General features: G+C 56.9%; 1 protein-coding gene across 1 annotated transcript in view; it reads left to right on the top strand.

The window, feature by feature from the left end:
* B4GALT2 (beta-1,4-galactosyltransferase 2) overlaps positions 1–8,515 on the top strand; it is a 43,641-nt gene that overhangs the window by 24,996 nt on the left and 10,130 nt on the right. The window lies entirely within an intron of this gene.

The following is an 8,515-nucleotide window of genomic DNA, read 5'->3' as shown; positions in this document are numbered from 1 at the left end:
CGCGCTCCGCCTCCCGCTCTGCCGCGCTCCCCAGCGCCCCGCTCCGGCTCCCGCACCCGCACTGGGGGGTGCGGGCAGTGCTGGGCACCGCGGGTACCCTCGGGGTGTGAAAGTGCGCAAGGCAGACATGGCATACGTGGTACACATGGTACACATACACATGCATAGACACACATGACAAACGCGGGCACATAGGGCCACACACAGTTGTGCACAGGCACATGTGGGCACGTGATACATACAGGCACACTATGCTCTTGGCACACTTGGGCACACACATAGCATACCTGACACACGTTGGCACTTGCAGCCCACATGTAGGCCACAGGCACATGCACACAGCACACTTGGACATATATGGGACATACAGTCACACACAGGCTCCTACGGGGCACACATGGATCCACACATAATTTTTTTCACACCGACAAACACACCTAGAGGAACGCTCACAAACACACAGACTCATGCTGCCAGGGCACAATACCATAAGGAGCCCAGGCAGGGGACAGCCACTGTCTCTGGCAGGGTGTGTGAGGTTAAGTGTGACTGGTGCACGTCACGTGTGTGCTTGTATGTGTGCATGTGGCCCTTTCACACATGTGGGTCCATGTACACATACCTGTATTACCTGTTCATGCATGTGCATGCCACATGTGCACTGTGTGTGTGCACAAATCTGCACATGTGTACCTCTGTATATAGGTCTCTGTTTATGTGTTTGTGCACATGTTAGTGTACATGTCTGTGTGTATATGTGGACACATGTATGTGAGCATCTACATGTGTGTGCCAACCTCCACGCCTGTGTATGTGTGTGCACACATGCATGGGTACGTATGCATCTGAACATGAGTGTACAGAGCTGTGGGTGCATGTGCTGCCATGCACATACCCACAAATGCATGTGTGCATGGGTGTGTCCCCATACTCCTGTGCACGTGTGCACATGCGTGTGCAGGCAGTGCACGCCCCCACAGCCCAGGCCAGATGTTTCCAGTAATGCATGACGGGTGTGCTGAAGGCCACCCCTTATCTGGCCCCTCGCCGAGGCCTCCCCTCCCTCCCCTTCCCGCTAGGTTTCCCGCGTGCCGGGACGGGTGCCTACACCCCGGCACCCTGCCCTGCTCCTGGATCCCTCCCAGATTCCAGGGCATGCTGCACACAGGCACCCTGGGGCGGCTGTTGGGCAGCGTGGTAGGGCTGCAGCAAGGCCCTGCACCCCACGGCCCAGCACCTCAAGCACACTGACAGCATAGTTCTTCCCATGTCCCCATCCCATTGGGTGCACTCCGGTCCTTCATTTCCACAGTCCTACACCCTATCCCAGGGCTGAATCCCTGGTGCTCCAGCTGACTTGTAGTATTCCTTACCTGTCTCTCCACGGAGCCCTGTTGTTTCTGTGGGTTGCTGCTTGGTTAAGGAAATCCTCAGCATAGGATGGGGTGGGGGTGGGGGCCACTACAGGCTGGGTGCCCCAGGGGTGTCTGGCTAGCTACTGCAGGCCCCACTGCCACAGATTCAACAGGGTGCTGGGCTACAGGATGGGAGACAATACCAGTGTACTCACACACCAACGCTGCTTTCGTTTTGCAAGTCTGGTAAAGCCAGAGACAGACAGGGCACCCACAGCAGGAAGGGGAAGGCAGCAGTGAAACTGAAGGGTGCTCAGGTCCTCCCACGCCCTCCCAGCACTCGCGCATGGCTGCTCCGCACCAGGAGCTGGGTTGCTCACTGACACCCTTGCTCCTGGCTGCACGTGACCTCACACCCCAGCCCTGCAGCCCAAATCCAGCAGCCAGCACCTGGATCCAGCATTTCATGGTGGGCATCCCAAATCCAGCATCCCATGCCCTTCATCCTGTGTCAGTCAGAATATGGCTGCAACCTGCACCCCTGCCCCAGGGTCTGAGCTTTGGAGAGGATTTGCCAGCTCGATGGAGTTGCAGATTTCACCCTCAAGGGATGGATTTCCAGGGATGAAACTCATGTTTTCAACCCCTCAGCACAGCTTTATGCATGCCAGGCTATCTCCAGAGCTCCAGCACCCAGCTTCTTTGTCCTTGCACAAACTAAACTCAAGGACAGGAACTGGGGTATACCAGATGGCTTAGGCTGTGCTGGCCCCACAGGGACTGGAGACCTTTGTGTCCCAGTTCCCAGGGCTCCTCGGGATCCGGCTCCCTTTCTGTCTATATCTTCTGCGCACTTGCCCATGCCTAGGCTTGGGGAAACAGGGGTAATGGCCTTGCAGACCCCATGGGGTCAGTGAAGTGCTGCTCCTGCCCTCCTGCAGCCTTCAGGATGCTGCAGTGCCCTCACAGCACCCTTCTCATGCGTGCAAATACCTGCTCCCCAGGATCCTGGGCACTTCACAAAGCCATGGCTTTGGCCACCATTCTACTGTGTTGGCAAGCATTCCCCAGCCTGTCCTCCCAGTCCCTGGGGTGCAAGGCTGCAGTGCCAAAGTGGTGCAGGATGGGGGCAAGCCTCTAGCCTGTGCTTGTGTCCCCTTCAGCCACCTCTCCCTGACTGATAGCAGTCATCCCCCCATTCTCTCTTTTGGGGCACTTGTCTCGTTCTATCCCTGCTCTATGCTGGCATGTGTTTGTAGCGTCCCTCAAGTCCCCGTGGGGTGGTGGGGATGATGCCACAGCACTCTTCCCCAAAGCCATTCAAATATGTGGAGGTGGTGGCTTCCTCCCCCGCAGGCAGGTGCAGTGACCTCATGGCAGCTGTGGTATCTCTGTGGGGGACATGGGTCAATGTGTGGATGGCATTGCTGCCTTGGCAGCAGAGCCTCTCCCATCTCCATGGGTGCTGTTGCCTGGGAAACTGTGGGCAAATGTGGGCAGAGATCCAGAGGAGTGAAGGGTGGGGAGGAAATACCAGCTCCCAGCACCTGAGAGAGGGCTGGGCTGGCCAAAATGCAAGTGATCTCTGGAGACTTTCCATGAACCGGGCTTGTGGCACAGGGCTGTGATGATCCCTGAGTGCTCAGAGCCCTGGTGTGATCCGGAATTTGTCCTTGAGTTTAGGGGTGCACCAAATGAGGCAGGATTTAATGCCCACTGTGTGCTGGCTGTGCACCACCCCAGAGGGACTTGAGTTGCGTCCTAAGCACTTCTCAAGCACTGTGAGCTCCGGCACTACCAGGTCTGGAACTGGCCCCAAGGTCTCCCTGTGGTGGGACACTGTGTGCAGAGCTGGAGGCTTCCTACCACCTTGGATCACACCACCACTGCTAGCACCTGTCCCAGTGCATGAAGGGAGGGCAAAGTTCAGGTTTGACATGATGGTACATCACCCAAAATCAACCAGTTTTCTTTTAAACCACTTTCTCAGGTGAGCCCCAAAGGGGACTGAGTTGCTTGGAGAGCTGCAGAGCCCAAAGGACCACTAACCTTGGGGAGCCCATCATCTCAGTCCCCCAGCTTCTCACCTGAGCACAGCAGCACGGAAAGGGAGCAGGCTGGCAGGGCGCATCCCCTGCCACTAGGATGGGTGGTGGATGGAGGTGGAAGTCCTCACACAATCTGAATGTGCCTGCTCTGGGAATGGCACAGCCGACCCTGCATTATCAGAGGCAAGAAAGCTCCAAGCAAGAGCAAACAGCTTGTGTTTAGCCCTTTCACCTTTCCCATCTTTCTTTTCTCCCCTCCATGTCCTCCTCATCCTGCCCAGCACATGGGGAGAGGAACTGGTCCATGACAGCGTGTCATCTGCCACCCACAGCTCCTGTGATGATATTGGAAAGCCCCCAAAAGGGTCCTTAATTCACCAACAATTTGAAGCCACCTCGTGAGAGCCACCTCGCTCCCCAGCAAAGACCTAGCATGTTTGCAACGTCATGTGACAGTGGCATGTTCCTATGCTAGCAACCCCTGCATCCTGGACCCTCTGTCCCTACTGCACTGAGAGCTGCCCCTCACCCATGCCCTGGCTTGGCTCCCCCCCAGGGCCCTGCCCATGCCCCTGCCCCAGGCTTCGCCAGCAGCTCATACCCCCTCCAGCTCCACGCTTCAGCTGAGTGCTGTGGCCTGGGCAAGTGCCAGGGCAAGCAAGTGGCGTCAGGGACGGGAGGAGACGCCACGGGCATCATTGCTCCTGACCACAGAGATGTGTGTCCCCAGCAGCCACAGCTCCTGGGGATTTTCCACTACCGTGCCTGCTAGGGGCTTGAAAAAATTCCTTCGTGGAGGATCCAGCCAGACTAGGGGAAGCCCTGGCTCAGGCCAGCAGTGAGATGGGTGGGCAAACCTGCCCTCCCCTGGGGTCAGAGTCTTTTGGGGATGCAGCTGGGCCCCCACAAAGCCCTGTTTGCAGTCCACCTTGGTGACACACACAGCAGCCAGCTCTCAGCACAGGGTCTGTGTTTCATACAGTGGATGTACGTGGCCAGTGCGTACAGCCCTGGGCACACACAAGGGCTCCGTTGCTGGGAGCTCATACTTCAGCTGCAGGTGAAGACCAGCAAGAGTGCTGGTCTTCCACCTGCCCTGCTCACAGCTGACTGAGAGGCACAGGACTGTCTGGATGGGTTCAGTATCATCCATATTGGCTCTGCACTGGGCTGCCCCATCCCTGGGATGTGGCTCTCCTCTGGGTGTGGGGGACAGTGGAATGCTGGGGAACTCACAGGAAGCATGTACACCTCCCCTAATGCTGCCCAGGGCAGCACTCGGGTCCCTGCCCCAGCATAGGCTCTATGCTGCAAAGAGCACGACAGCCAGAGTGCCACAGGGAGCTGAGCCATGGACCTGGAGCAGCTGGAGTCAGCTGCCGTCCTGATGCAGCGCTCAGCCCACTGGCCATGAGGTACTGCCCTCTGAACACCTCAGGATGGGACAAGCATCACCCCAAGAACTGTCTCCCCTGAGCACTGCCCTGTCCTTGTGCACCCATGAGTGTTCTGGAAAGGGCCACAGCTCCAGGGTTCTGCAAACCCACCCTGGCCTCCCAAAATGGGGAAAGCTGGTGCCTGGAGACTAGGCAGGGCTCACAGAGTTGCTCTCAGCTCCTGTTCCAACTTGGTGGCCACCCACACCATGAAGAGTACCCCCCTGTTCCCATCCTTGTCCCCACCAGGTCACAACACAGCTATGCATAGGGACCGAGCTCATGTGTCTCTGCCACCAGGTCCCTCGTCCCAGCCTTGCCCACCATCTCTTGGGCCCTGGCAAAAGGGAATGGTATAGCTGCCCTGCCTGGGGCCAGTGTGATGTCCTTGGGTATTGGTGGGCATGCAGGTGGCTGGTTGTAAGTCAAGCCTGGCTGCTGGGACCAAGCTAGGCAAAGTCCCTGGTATGCAAGGCTATGGCCCTCCCACAGAGAGTCCACAGGAGTGAGAGACAGGGGATGATGGCTGCACCACCAGCCTGGCAAAGTAGCAGCTGGCACTTGCCCACTGTGATATTTGCAGATAAAGGTCCCACGGGATAGTTCCCAAGGCCATCTCCACCACATCCTTGAGAGCGACAAGGAGGACGAGGTGCTGTCGGGACAACTCACCCTGCAGTGCTCCATTCTGGATGACACAGGGGTTTCAGTTCCCCCTGGAACATGCACACTCATCCTCCACTATGTCATGCCTCTGACCCCTGCTGAAGTTCCCCACAGGAAAATCAGCCAAGAGTCCCTGGGGCTGTAACATGGGCAAGGGACAGAGATGGCATGGGGCTGATGGCCCTGGGAAATAGCACAGCACCCTGCATCTCTGACAACCTTCTCCAGCCAGGATACTCTCCTGGTCTTGGCCAGGAAACCATAGTACACCACAGAGTTAGTGACCTGCATAGCAGCAAACCTGAGCAGGCCTCGATCTGTGCTGTGGGCGTCCCTTGGCTGCAGGGTAAGCTCCACAGGGTTAGAAACCAGGCTGGGAGCCTGCAGAGGCGTCTGCAGGGAGCTCTTACCTTGAACCTGCCATGTGCATATCAGAGTCTTTATCTAAGACAGCAGCAAGAAGTTCTCACATGAGCATCTTTTTGGCAAGAGATAATGAATAGAGCTCTTCTTTTCTAAGAAAATTCTGAAATAGCTCAAATTACTAAAATAGGATAACCCTTTCCACCAATGGGATCTGCATGGTGTGAATGGGTTGGAGGTCTGTTCAGTGCCGTGCATCTCAGGGTTCCTGCACCTGAAGGCACGTAAAATTATTTGTTGCATTCTCTCTATAGGATGAGCTCTAATAAACAACATTTTAAATTACACTTAGAAGAGTCTGAGTGCCTTTCTTACTGAGATCCTGAGAAACCAGCACATCCTGGTGCAAAACAAACACCAGCTGCATTTGGAGTGGTGGTCCCAGAGTGGGACAAGGCAGCTGGAGGTTTTTGTGTTTGAAGTTCATGGATGCCAGGTCAGGTAAAACTCTGGTACTGGCTGAGCAGAGCGAGTACTGTGGCTGCTGCCTTCAGGCACCAGATGTGAATGCTGGGGACCCCCTAAGTGGATGTGGGGATCGATCGTCCCCATCCCAAGAATGGCAGCAGGGGCACTTCATAGACAGGTTGGGTCAACCATGCTCGGGGTGGGGTGGTGGGGGTCAGTCCTCTGACAGCCTGACCCGCAGCTTGCCCCACTCTGTGCAAGGGCCCTTGGGGAACCGGGCGGGTGCTAAGGACCCGCACTCTCATCTCATGAGTAGAGGGCCCGGGGCCCGGAGGGGAGCTGCCGGCCCGGGTGAGGCGCAGGAAGGGGAGGACAGGGCTCTAGGGTGTCCCTTCGCCGGCGGGAGGGCTGGGCAGGAGCAGGGCTCCCTCTGCAGACCGCTGCCGCTCACTGCAGCCGCTGGCAAAGCGGCCGGGGCCTGACTGCCAATCTTCTGAGGCATCCTCACGGATACTGTGTCCCGCGGGCAGTGGGGCCCCTGTGCCCCTGAAGGACAAGGATTGTCTCCTTCTAGAGAAGCTTTGCGTGTGCCGGTGCTCCGCTGCTCCATTCATCTCCAGAACGGCTCGTGTGTCTCCAGGGAGAGCTTGCCAGAGCAACCTTGGTGGGTGACTCCCTTCAGAACTGCTCATGGCAAATAAAATCCAAATATCCCTGCCCCATGCTGCTGAGAGTGTCCCCGAGTCTGAAAACAAGCTCTAGAATGCCTGGGGACAGGGACAGCAAGCTCTGGGCACAGCGAGGCTCTGCCATGAAGAGCTGCATGTCCCCAAGACATAACCCAGCCATCCCCTTTGTGCAGCTTTGCAGCTCCTTAATATGACTTGGCAGCAGTAAGAGAAGCAGTGGATGGAGGGGACAGCTGCAAAAGGCTGAGAGGAATGGCCTAGGAGGCATGGTCCCCATGGGGTGGGATGCTGAGGTGATCATCATTCAGATAGATCCTGCTCAGGCTGACCAACTATGAGCTCCCACTGATCAGACAGAGAAGCATTCAAGGCTTTTTTCTTTTTCTTTTTCTTTCTTTTTTTTTTTTTTGTCCAGAAGGCAGAGATTTTAGGGCAGGCCAGAAATGAAAGAAACAGTGTCAGTGTAGGACAAAGCACAGCACGTTTATGGGAGGACATGGGGCTGTCAAGGGAAATCATAGGCTGGTGAGCATCACGTCTGTCCTGAAGAAACAAGACAAACCGAGCTGGGATCTAATTAACAAAGACTGAATGGGGAGGGATCCTAATGCACATTGTCTTTGCCTTGTGGAAACTTGACCTCACCTGTCCAAACCTATTGGGTCCCTCTCCCAAACGAGGAATTCACTTGATAAAGACACCGGTCAGACCACCAAGCAGTTTGATAAGATGAGCACAGCGGCACGGCCACAGACTGTAAGGCTACAAGTGCTGAGGGGTGCTGAGGTGAGCACTCATGGAACCTCACAGAGTGTCCACACGACACAGTCAGGCCTGTGGATGCCTGAAAGCTGCTTGGCACTTCACTGAGGGGCAGGGGCAAGCCATACTGCTGCTGATTTAACTCTGATGATGCCACAGTGACGAGGACAGAGAAACACATCCGACAGCCGGAATCTGGGTGGAAACAAAATGCAGCATTTCTCTCAAAGCTGGGTGGGGGGAAAGAAAGGGGCAGCGGGCCCGTCTAGTAGGGGACCAGTGCTGCGTGAGAGCTGAGGGACCGCCAAGCCCGGAGTTCAGCCAGGGAAGGGTGGCAGGGAGCAGTGGGTGTGTCGCTGCCGGCAGAGGGAGGCAGACACCACGGCGGCGGGCAGCGGCTGGAGGGGACCGGGGGCCGGGGCGCACGGGGACAGCTGGAGAGGGAACAGGAGGGCAGAGGCCAAAGCCTGCGAAGCCGGGGTGGCGCTGCGTGCCCCACGGCCCCGGGGCTGCTGCAAACCCAGCCACAGATGAGCTCTGAGCTGTGATTTCAGGACGTAGCTCCAAGGTTGTTTCTGACTCCATAACGATCTCAGGACGGCACGGAGCACTGGGACAGGAAGGTACCAGCTCAGTCCCAGGTGGTTTTGGGTCAGGGAAGATGTGGATCTGCCCCGATGGCACCAGGGTCCTTGCTGCATGGGCACAGAACCTGTGAGATCATCCCC

This window comes from Dryobates pubescens, chromosome 11, assembly GCF_014839835.1.
Source record: "Dryobates pubescens isolate bDryPub1 chromosome 11, bDryPub1.pri, whole genome shotgun sequence".
NCBI lineage: Eukaryota > Metazoa > Chordata > Aves > Piciformes > Picidae > Dryobates > Dryobates pubescens.
This window is presented reverse-complemented; position numbering and strand designations above follow the sequence as displayed.